Source organism: Muntiacus reevesi, chromosome 5 (assembly GCF_963930625.1).
Source record: "Muntiacus reevesi chromosome 5, mMunRee1.1, whole genome shotgun sequence".
Lineage (NCBI taxonomy): Eukaryota > Metazoa > Chordata > Mammalia > Artiodactyla > Cervidae > Muntiacus > Muntiacus reevesi.
This window is the reverse complement of record NC_089253.1, coordinates 68,181,988-68,194,805: the sequence shown is the minus strand read 5'-3', so window position 1 is coordinate 68,194,805 and position 12,818 is coordinate 68,181,988. Positions and strand designations below refer to the sequence as shown.

The following is a 12,818-nucleotide window of genomic DNA, read 5'->3' as shown; positions in this document are numbered from 1 at the left end:
ATAAGACATTTTATAATAACATTGTATTGAATTAGGGCCTACCCTAGTGACCTCATCTTAACTTGATTACCTCTGAAAAGACCCGATCTCAAAATAAGATCATGTGTTTTTGTACTGGGGGTTTGGACTCCAACATATCTTTCAGGGGGATACATTTCAACATATAGCATCTTCCTGGTCTTTTTCTCTTACATACATATTTACTGCCTCATAGTCTCAAAATGGTTCCACATATCATGTTTGCATTCAAGACAGGAAGAAGAGGGAAGACTAGTGCAAGCAGCTTTCCTCAAGAAGCAAAATTATTTTTCAAAATCACTCACCCACCTTCCCTTAATTCTCATTGGCCAGAACTGGGTTACTAGGTCACCTGTAGTTGCAAGGGAGTTTAGGAATATAGATATCTAGCAGAGGTTTAAATCAGTCATGATAGGTTATTTGAGTATGGCACATGAAAAAATGAAAGTGAAAGTCTTAGTTGCTTGTTCGTGTCCAGCTCTTTGGGACCCCACGAACTGTACCCCACCAGGCTTCTCTGTCCATGGAATTCTCCAGGCAAGAATATGAGAGTAGGTATCCATTCTCTTCTCCAAGGGATTTTTCCTGACCCAGGGATCAAACCTAGGTCTCCTGCATTGCAGGCAGATTCTTTCCCATGTGAGCCCCCTAACAAAGTGAGGATTAGGATTAGAAAAGGAAGCTATCTGTTGGGTAGTAGCTAATAAAATTTGTCATATGTAGCTCATTGACTTTTTAACACATACTCTTCCTTTCATGCATACATACCGTGTGAAATGCCTTTCTTGCCTTTTCCAAAGAAGACCACTTCAAAGTCTCATCCAGTTACTTTACCTGTCTCAAAATCTCAGCAAAGTCCTCCAAGTGACATGAAATTTCAAGCAGATCTGGCTATGGCTCCTTGTAGTATGTAGTATAAATTAAAGATGCCTGCATACAAGATATGGAATTGCAGAAAAGCCAGGGTACTTCACAGAAGTTCTAATTTACTGAAGAAAGCACTTAGTACTCAATTTTTGCTACAGCACATATATCCAGTTTGGCAAGCAGTCCTGATTTGTTTTCTTGGAGGACTTCCGTGTATTTATATTGTAAGATCACAGCTGATCTGTCCATTGCAGCAGATGCCCTTTCAGGGTGCTACACAGTTTTTGCAACACATTTCTCTTTTCCTTTTCAGCTTTACTGAGGTTTAATTTACAAATAAAAACTTGTAAAATATTTAAAATGTACATCATGATAATTATACACACACATTGTGAAAGAATTCCCACCGTCAAACTAATACATCCATCAGATCACATATTTACTTTTTTCTTTTTCCTGGTGAGAACATTTAAGATCGATCTCCTAACTTTCAATCATATAATATTAATTATAGTTGCAATCAGTGTACATTAGCTCCTCAGGCTTTATTCATCTATAACTGAAAGTTTGTGCCCTTTTATCAGCCTCTCCCTATTCCTCCACCCCACTCCCCATCCCAGCCCCTGTCAACCACATTCTAGTCTGTTTCTACAAGTTCAACTCTTTTTTTTTTTTAAGATTCCATATATAAATGATATCATGCACCATTTATATTTGTCTGTCTGGCTCATTGCACCTAGCACGATGCCCTCCAGGTTCATCCACGTTATCACAAATGGAATTATTTCCTTTGGTTGTTTCCATGTCTTGGCTATTGTAAATAATGCTACAGTGAATATGAAGGTGCTTATATCTTTTCAAGTTAGTGGGGAAAAAAAATTTATCAGGCTAATGATTTTGCTTCCTTCAGATAAATACACAGAAGTGGTACTACCGGATGGCATAGTAGTTCTATTTTTAATTTTTTGAGGAACATTTATATTGTTTTCCATAGTGACAGTGCCTGTTTGCATTACCACTGTCAGTATAAAAGGGTCCCCTTTTCTCCACATCATCACCAGCATTTGTTTTTCTTCCCTATCTGATGATAGCTTCTTAACAAGTGTGAGATGTTCTTATTATGCTTTTGACTTACATTCCCCTGATGATTAGTGATGTTGAGCACCTTTTCATGTACCAATTGGTCATTTGTATGCCTTATTTGGAAAAACATCTATTCAAATTCTTTGCCCATTTTTTAATTGTGTAATTTTGGGTTTTTTTGCTGCTAAGTTGTATGGCTTCCCTGTGTTGCGTATCTTGGATATTAAGCTTTTATCAGCTGTGAAAGTGAAGTGAAAGTGTTAGCTGCTCAGTCGAGTTCAACGCTTTGCGACCTCATGGACCTCACGGACAGGCTCCTCTGGGATTCTCCAGGCAAGATTACTGGAGTGGGTTGCCATTCCCTTCTCCAGGGGATTTTCCCATCCCAGGGATTGAACCTGGGTCTCTGCATTGCAGGCAGATTCCTTATGGTCTGAGCCACCAGGAAAGCCCATTATCAGATATATGATTGCAAATATTTTGTCCCATTGAGTAGGCTGCCTTTTCATTTTGGTGATGCTCCCTTTGCTGTAATAGAAGCTTTTCAGTTAGATGTAACCCCACTAGTTTATTTTTACTTTTGTTGCCTTCTCTTTTGGGGTTAAATTTTTAAAATATCATTGCCAAGACCAAGTCAAGGAGATTACCACCCCCCTGCCATGTTTTCTTTCAGAAATCATAGGATTTAAGTTTTATGTTAAAGTCTTTAATCCATTTTGAGTGTTTTTTGTGCATGGTGTAAGATAGAGGCCCTATTTCACTCTTTTGCAGTCGGCTGTCAGTTTTCCTAGCACCACTTATTGTAGAGACAGTCCTTTTTTCATTGCATATTCTTAGCTCCTTGTCATAAATAACTTGAGTATATATTCATGGATTTATTTCTAGGCTCGCTATTCTGTTCCATTGATCTATGTGTCTGTTTTTAACCAATATCATACTGTTTTGATTGCTATAATTTTTGTGTGAATATATGTGTGTGTATATATATATATATACACATATATATATTCAGTATGTATGCTTTGAATATAGTTTCAAATCAGGACGTGTGATAGCTTCAACTTTGTTCTTCTTTATCAAGATTACTTTGTATATTTAGGGGGTTTTTTGGTTCCACAATTTTAGGATTTTTTTTTCTTCCGAAAAATGCCATTAGAGTTTTTATGATTCCCTTCATTCTGTGGACTGTATGGATATCTGTGCATAGTATAGATATTTTAGCAATATTAATTGTTCCTACTCATGAATACAGAATCTCTTTCCATTTATTTGTGTCTTCTTCCATTTCTTCCATCAGTGTTTTATAGTTCTGGGTGTATAGAAGTTTTACCTCTCTGGTTAAATTTATTCCTAAATGTTTTATTCTTTTTAATGCTGTTGTATATGGGATTGTTTTCATAGCTTCTTTCTCTGATACTTTGTTGTTAGTGTATCCAAACACAACCAATTTATGTATATTGATTTTGTGTCCTGTAACTTTACTGAACTTGTCCATTTGTTCTACTATCTTTTTGGTGGAGTCTTTAGGATATTCTGTATGTAATATCAGGTCATCTGCAGAGACAGTTTTACTTCTTCTTTTCTGATATGGATGTTTTTACTTTCTTTTTCTTGCCTGATTTCTCTGCCTAGAACCTCCTATATATGTTAAATAGAAGTGGCAAGAATAATCTTTTTCCTAATCTCAGAGGCAAAACTTTTTCCTAATTTTAGAGGCAAAACTTTTTCCTAATCTTAGAGGCAAAACTTTTTCCTAATCTTAGAGGCAAAACTTTCAGCTTTTTACCATTGACTGTCAGGTTAGCTTTGGACTTATCGTATATGGTCTTTACCATATTGCAGTACATTCCTTCTATTTGTTGAGCATTTTTATCGTCAACAGATGTTGAATTTTATCATATGCTTTTTCTGCATCTATTAAGACAATCATGACTTTTATTCTTCATTTTGTTAATTTGATGTATCACATTTATTGATTAGCAGTTGTTAATTTTTTTGGATGGTTTTTGATTACCATTCAGTCTCCTCCCTAGTTATTAATCTTTTCTAATTTTCTATTTTTTCATGATTGCAGTAGGTAAACTGTGTGTTTCTAGGAATTTTTTTCATTTCTTCTAGGTTATCTGATTCGGTGCAGTATAACTGGTTATAGCATTTCCTTATGATCCTTAGTATTTTTTGTATGATCAATTCTAATGGCTCCTCTTTCATTTCTGACTTTACTTATTTGATGCTTATTGATGGTAGCTTTCTAATAAAATTTTATTTTTATGTTTAGTATTATCAAAATGTATTTACGTTTGTTCAGTTAATTGTGTACCGATGAGTCTAGTCTTGTGTAGGAGATGCTCTTGGCTGTCTCACAAATCTTTGTGATTGGCCAAGCCACCATCTTTGTTCTCGGTGGCTCCCAGTAATTGAGGGTGTGCCAAGATCATCAGTGTCCAAAAGGGAAGGATTACAGTCAGCCCCTCAGATGCAGGCTAATTATAAGCCAGCCTCTCAGCAACTGGGAAAGTATGTAGTTAAGCCCCTTCCCTGGAAAAACAACCCTGGATGTTTTGCCTGCTACCTCTGCCCTGACCTTGAGGGGACGCCGTGTTGCCATAAGTGGGCATGGTTCCTGTGCCTGTTTAAAAACCGCTTCTTTGTTTCCTGTGGTCCTGTGGACCAATGAATGCAAGCTCAGTTGGCTGGCAGAACCAGGAAATCCAGGGGTCTGTCTCTCAGGTGGCCGGTACAAAAGCAGGGCAGCAGACCTGTGAACAAATTCCTTCCAGAGAGGCGCTGTTTTTATTGTTTATATTGTTTATGTTGTTGCAGCAAGCAGGAGTGGGAAGGCAGAGGAAGTGTCCACCACGCCCCGAACTCTGGGGCGGCTCACCACCAGCCCCTAGATGCATGCTAAATTACACTCTAGAACCTCAGACAGCAGCCTGTAAAGTGCGCAGTCAGAACCGTTCCAGGAAAAGACTGGGAGATGGACGTTTCTGCTCCCTGTGGGCTCAGCCTTGAGGGGTAGCCGCAGCGAGTGCTCTCGTGACCATTAAGAACTGCTTCTTTCTTTGCTACACACCTTTGACTCTCAGAACTGGATGCTTTGGGTGGGAGTCTTAAAATTGCCTCTCTTCCACTTTAGAAAAAAAAGATGCCCTCTCAGTTCTAATTTTATTTTGGCACATTGCCCTGAGGTTTAAAATCCTCTTGGGTTCCAAACAGGGGGTCATTCATATTGCACTGATATTGATGTTGACAGATTAAATCAAATGACTAAGTCACAAAGCTTAATGCAATTTAACTAGATAGTTTCTAATTCTTTGTTTTCAGCATCTGGTAGATGATTTAAAATACCCCTGAATGGTGAAATCATTGTGTGATATTTTAGGCATAAAACTCTGAAGGAGTTCAATAATCAAGTGATGGTTTTAACCAAATTCCTTTTATTTCCATCTGCCAATTTGTGTGAACAAGGTTTCTGAGCACTCAAGGTATTAAAAATAACAATAGAATTGATGCCAAAGTAATATTCATCAATGGGTACATGAATTAATTTGGGAAAAAGCTTATTAATGATAGCTTTCTAATAAAATTTTATTTTTATGTTTAGTATTATCAAAATATATTTATGTTGGTTTGGTTAATTGTGTACTAATGATAACTGTTTCAGATCTTAGGTAATTGATGGTTATCAACTAACAGCAATTTTTATTAGCTTGACTAACTTATAAACTTCTCAAATTTTTTGTTCCAGTATTATAATCACAAATCTTTAAGAAAATGTTATAGGTGTATGTGTGTATATATGTGTATGTATGTGTGTGTGTATATATATGTATATATATATGTATATGTATATATACACACACAAATGTGTGTCTGTGTGTATTCCGTGAAGAAGGGAATGGCTACCCACTCCAGTATTCTTCCTTGGAGAATTCCACTGACAGAGAAGCCTGGCAGGCTACAGTCCGTAGGGTTGCAAAGAGTGGGACACAACTGACCATGCAAAAGAGTCAGACACGACTTAGAAGTTGAGCACTCAGGCAAATATATATATGTGTTTGTGTGTGTGTGTGTATATATAGATATACACACAAATTTTTGTTGCAGAAGACTATGATAGGGTAACTAACAAAAGGCTTTCAAGCGTAAAATTATATTACGTTAGGATACACTTCTGTGAGGGAGTGAATTGGAAATTCAAGGACTTGCAGGAGAAAATTAAACCTTGTAAAATTTTCAACTTTTAAAGAAATGCCTGTCCTCGTATCTCTTTTTAATGGATTGATGGCTGGTATAAAAAGCACTGTGATATTTAGATTCCAATGTATATATTCAAAGAGTGGTGCAATTATTTGACTTTAAAATATCTATATATACATATATGTAAAATGAATCCTTTACAAATATTTACAGTGAAAATTTTAGATGTCTGCATAAAATATGCAAGCAGAAGATATTTTCATAACTGTTTCAGACACTATGTGCTCAAAAATGGTTGAAGATCACTCTTTTGTAGACCCTTGTCGGGAAAAAATAACAAAATATCCTACAAGTAATGGTTTAAACAGGTAGCTGTTTAGTATACTGACATAATCAGAAATCTGGAATTAGAAAGTTCTAGAGCTATTGAGGAGGCCATAGCAGTATCTGCTACAATATCCTTCAAGGAATCTTTTTTTTTTTTCCCCTCAAATTCCCACCAGCAATTCTCAGCACTTTCTCTATTCTGCCTTTAGGTCTTTATTTCTACTGGATTATAATATTTGTTACATTATTTTCTAGACTGTAGTTATCATATGCATATAATTCCTTTAACGGACCATGAATTTGCTAAGGATGGAGACTTTTTCTTTTTCTTAAATTTCTCAAAGTATACAACACAACGCACACATCAAGAGTCACTGGCTCGGGACTTCCCTGGTGGTCCAGTGGGTAAGAATCCACCCTGCAATGCAGGGACACAGGTTCGAGCCCTGTGTCCCTAAGCCCAAGGAACTAAGATACCACATGGTGGAGCCTCTATGCCTGCATGCCCCAGCTAGAGAGCCCAGGTACCACGATGAAAGATCTCACATGATGCAGTGAAGATACCGTGTGCAGTAACTAGGATCCAGCTCAGCCCAGACCCAGTGCAGCCAAATAAGTAATAAATTAATTAAAAAGTCATTGGCTCTGTGATCAAGGTTATCAAGTTCCACTACTGCCTAGTGATAAAGAGACAACCCCATTCCCTTCCTGATGCTTGCACAGGGCATAGGGAAAGCATAGATGAACTGTGGCTTTTGTGTAATCCTCCTACACTCTCCTCAGAGCTGTAGTGACCACCTGAAAATAATCAGTTAAAATCATCTCTAGAAACTTCTTACTGGTTAGTAGGCAACAATTATGACTATCAGTTGATGACTCTTCTAAGTCAGTGTTTGTTTTGTTTTGGAAGGTGAACTACAAAAAACAATCTGATACAGGAATCCTCAAAATTTTACTTCATAGAATTTCAACAATTTTATTTTTAATATATGTGGGGAAATATTTTACAGGTTCTAATGCAATAGCATTTAGGAATTTTCAGTAGCACTGATCGCATGGTTAATAAAGTTTGGTGTGGGGGACTTTGGAAATATCAAATCTGAGAAACAGAACTGCTGAACTAGGGAACACAAAGGGATAGTTTTTTGGTTTTCTTTTTTCTTTTTTTTTTTTTTAATTTTTATTGGAGTATAGTTGCTTTGCAATGTTTTGTTAGTTTCTTCTGTGTAGCAAAGTGAATCAGCTATATGTATACCTAGGTCCCTTCCTTTTTCAGATTTCTTTCCCATTTAGGTCACCACAGAGCACTGAGTAGACTTCCCTGGTTATGCACCTGGTTCTCATTAGTTATCTATTTTATACATAGTAATGTATGGTTTTAGAGTTAATAGAACAGTACCCAGCATGGGACTCAGTATGGAAAATTTCACCTCACTGGAAGTTTTCAGTACAGTATATGAGAATAGTGGAGGTAAGTCATTAAAATCTTAATAGTTTCCAGAAAGATGTTTTACCAAAGTTTCAGGTATAAAATAAGACTACTTGTAGAAATCTGATGAACAGCCAACTTTGCTGCAGACATGTTAGATTATGGCGTCTTGGTTTTAAAGATAAACTCACATGTGCTCTGTACAGATGTTAAAAAGCCTTGTAGAGTATAATAATTATGAAAATATTATTTTTACTATACTACTTGTTTTGTGTGCTATGCTTAGTTGCTCAGTCGTGTCCAACTCTTTGTGACCCTCTGCCAGGCTCCTCTGTCCATGGGGATTCTCTAGGCAAGAATACTAAAATGGGTTTCCATGCCCTCCTCCAGGGGATCTTCCCAACCGAGGGATCGAACCCAGGTCTCCCACATTGCAGACAGGTTCTTTACCACCTGAGCCACCATGGAGGCCCATACTACTTGTTTTATATCCCATCTAATCATTGTTTCCGTGGAACATGTACTTCTGTGATAAAGGTCCAGGTGTTAGTAATATACAGTGATGTGTGTGTGCTCATTCTCTCCGTAATGTCTGATTCTCTGCAATCCCATGGACTGTAGTCCACCAGGTTCCTCTGTCCTTGGAACTCTTCAGGCAAGAATTTTGGAGTGGTTGCCATTTCCTCCTCCAGGGGGTCTTCCCGACCCAGGGATCGAACCCATGTCTCCCGTGTCTCCTGCACTGCAGGCAGATTCTTCACTGCTGAGCCATCAGGGAAGCCAATAATAAATGCTAAGTTTCTTTCAATTAAAAATATAATGCAGACAAATGAAATATTCATTAAAATAACTATAGAGAGGTACACAAAATGTGACAAGAACCTCAGTCTTATTAAAGGAGAAAAAGTAGTATCTAATGTCTGAGTAAAAATAACATGCTAACTTTTGAAATTCACATTTAATTATTGGGTTGACTTTTTGAAGATACAAGTTTAAAAATTTGCAAAATAAAAATCAATTTATGACTACCTAGTTTTAAAAAATATTAAAGGTATCAAATGGATTACTTTTTATTCACTCCATATCCATTTATATACTGACTGTAAGTGGTCCAGAATTTTTTTCTTTCCAGTATTTTTCTAATTATTTATGAGATACTTGTTTTTAACTTGAGTAAATATAATTTATAATTGATTTTTACATTGATATTTATATTTTGCATTTATTTCATTTGGAAGTCTAGGAAATTTATGTGAGAAATTGTGTGTAAATCCAAACTTACTTTAAATGCACACAAGTAACTGCTTACAGTCCTATGATAAATTCCTTTATAAAGCAGATATTCACCCTTTATATTATCTTCTGTGTAAATATCGAGTTTGCTTAATGTAAGATTTGCCCAGATTAAAGGTTAGGGTCCTTGGGAATACATTTACATACATTTAGTTTGTAATTTAGCATCTATGTCTCTATGCTGAAAGTAGCTTCAACTTTAGATTATGATAAATAAAACAGACTGGATCAATTCCTCTTCTGATTTGCTGTGATTCCCTTGGAATCTTGCTATGTCAAGAACATTCTTTTTTTTTTTTTTTTTCATTTATTTTTATTAGTTGGAGGCTAATTACTTTACAGTATTGTAGTGGGTTTTGTCATACATTGACATGAATCAGCCATGGATTTACATGTACTCCCCATCCCGATCCCCCCTCCCACCTCCCTGTCTACCCAGTCCCTCTGGGTCTTCCCAGTGCACCAGGCCCAAGCACTTGTCTCATGCATCCAACCTGGACTGGTGTTCTGTTTCACTATAGATAATATACATGTTTCGATGCTGTTCTCTTGAAACATCCCACCCTCGCCTTCTCCCACAGAGTCCAAAAGTCTGTTCTGTACTTCTGTGTCTCTTTTTCTGTTTTGCATATAGGGTTATCATTACCATCTTTCTAAATTCCATATATATGTGTTAGTATGCTGTAATGTTCTTTATCTTTCTGGCTTGCTTCACTCTGTATAATAGGCTCCAGTTTCATCCATCTCATTAGAACTGATTCAAATAAATTCTTTTTAATGGCTGAGTAATATTCCATGGTGTATATGTACCACAGCTTCCTTATCCATTCGTCTGCTGATGGGCATCTAGGTTGCTTCCATGTCCTGGCTATTATAAACAGTGCTGCGATGAACATTGGGGTGCACGTGTCTCTTTCAGATCTGGTTTCCTCGGTGTGTATGCCCAGAAGTGGTATTGCTGGGTCATATGGCAGTTCTATTTCCAGTTTTTTAAGAAATCTCCACACTGTTCTCCATAGCAGCTGTACTAGTTTGCATTCCCACCAACAGTGTAAGAGGGTTCCCTTTTCTCCACACCCTCTCCAGCATTTATTGCTTGTAGACTTTTGGATAGCAGCCATCCTGACTGGCGTGTAATGGTACCTCATTGTGGTTTTGATTTGCATTTCTCTGATGATGAGCGATGTTGAGTATCTTTTCATGTGTTTGTTAGCCATCTGTACGTCTTCTTTGGAGAAATGTCTGTTTAGTTCTTTGGCCCATTTTTTGATTGGGTCATTTATTTTTCTGGAATTGAGCTGCAGGAGTTGCTTGTATATTTTTGAGTTTTGGAAGTTTTGGCCACAGCAATGAGAGCAGAAAAAAAAGTAAAAGGAATCCAGATAGGAAAAGAAGAAGTGAAACTCTCGCTGTTTGCAGATGACATGATCCTCTACATAGAAAACCCTAAAGACTCTACCAGAAAATTACTAGAGCTAATCAACGAATATAGTAAAGTTGCAGGATATAAAATTAACACACAGAAATCCCTTGCATTCCTATACACTAACAATGAGAAAACAGAAAGAGAAATTAAGGAAACAATACCATTCACCATTGCAACAAAAAGAATAAAATACTTAGGAGTATATCTACCTTTTAAAGAAACAAAAGACCTATACATAGAAAACTATAAAACACTGATGAAAGAAGTCAAAGAGGACACAAGCAGATGGAGAAATATGCCATGTTCATGGATTGAAAGAATCAATATTGTCAAAATGGCTATTCTACCCAAAGCAATCTATAGATTCAATGCAATCCCTAATAAGTTACCAGTGGTATTTTTCACAGAACTAGAACAAATAATTTCTCAATTTGTATGGAAATACAAAAAACCTCGAATAGCCAAAGTAATCTTGAGAAAGAAGAATGGAACTGGAGGAATCAACCTGCCTGACTTCAGACCCTACTACAGAGCCACAGTCATCAAGACAGTGTGGTACTGGCACAAAGACAGAAATATAGATCAATGGAGCAGAATAGAAAGCCCAGAGATAAATCCACGAAACTATGGACACCTTATCTTTGACAAAGGAGGTAAGGATATACAATGGAAAAAAGACAACCTCTTTAACAAGTGGTTCTGGGAAAACTGGTCAACCACTTGTAAAAGAATGAAACTAGAACACTTTCTAACCCCATACACAAAAATAAGCTCAAAATGGATTAAAGATCTAAATGTATGACCAGAAACTATAAAACTCCTAGAGGAGAACATAGGCTAAACCCTCTCCAACATAAATCACAGCAGGATCCTCTATGACCCACCTCCAAGAATATTGGAAATTAAAGCAAAAATAAACAAATGGGACCTAATGAAACTTAAAAGCTTTTGCACAACAAAGGAAACTATAAGCAAGGTGAAAAGACAGCCCTCAGATTGGGAGAAAATAATAGCAAACGAAGCAACAGACAAAGGACTAATGTCAAGAACATTCTTAAGTGAAACTGGCTTTTTTTTTTTTTTTTTTGGCCCTTGCAAGTTCATGGCAGTGAGGAATGGAAAGACCACTAGTTCAGTATTCTGGGGACCTCATCTCTCCAAACCAAGACCAGACTTCTCTCTGCTGCCCAGGGCTGTGTAGAATACACTTTGAAGACAACACTTTGAGAATCACAGGCAGAAATAGAACCAAAAGCACCAAATTTCATGTGTCATCCTGGGTCATGTGTGAAGGGCCTGTGGAACTCCATGTCAGCATCTTCTACATTGACACATGTGCCTTGGTCTTTTGGCATCCTCAATTATAGTTGCTACAAAAATGTAGTTCTTACCTAGCCCTGTGGCTTCTTCTTAATACTCTCTCTTCTCACCTTAATTTTTATTTCCATGTCTTGACCCATGAAACCCTATTATAGGATATTGAGTTAGGAGTTTGACATTTCTTCTTCCCCATTCCTAAACACCCCCACATTTGTTATACACTTATTCATACTTAAGAGTCTCTCCAGTAAAATAGTGATGGTTCACAGGGAAGATGTTCAGTGTAGAAGATTATATACACTTCCAAAGCTAGTTCAAATTTTCAATGATAACCTATTTATACTAGTGCTATCCTATAGAACTTTTTGCAGTAATGGAAACATTCTGTATCTGCACTACTGATTATGGGAGCCAGTAAACATGTGTGTCTAGAGCACTTGAAATGAGGAACCTAATTTTTCACATTAATTTAAATAGCCATATCTGGCTATAATATCCATATTATTGTTGTTTGGCCACTAAATCATGTCCAGCTCTTTTGCAACAGCACAAACGGTAGCCCACCAGGCTCCTCTGTCCATGGGATTTCCCAGGCAAGGATACTGGAGTGGTTTGCCATTTCCTCCTCCAGGGGAGTCTTCTTGACCCAGGGATCGAACCCAAGTCTCCTGCACTGACAAGCAGATTCTTTACCACTGAGCCACCTAGGGAGCCCCAGTACCCATATTAGAGACCACAGATTTAGACCATGATGTGTACACAGCACACTAAGCATAAAATTATGCTGCTGAGTCAAAAAATAGAAACTCTATAAAAAATAGAAACTCTAAAAATAAAAATTCGTATCACAAA

General features: G+C 37.1%; 1 protein-coding gene across 3 annotated transcripts in view; it reads left to right on the top strand.

Moving 5' to 3' along the window:
- GPATCH2 (G-patch domain containing 2) overlaps positions 1 to 12,818 on the top strand; it is a 195,245-nt gene that overhangs the window by 114,211 nt on the left and 68,216 nt on the right. The window lies entirely within an intron of this gene.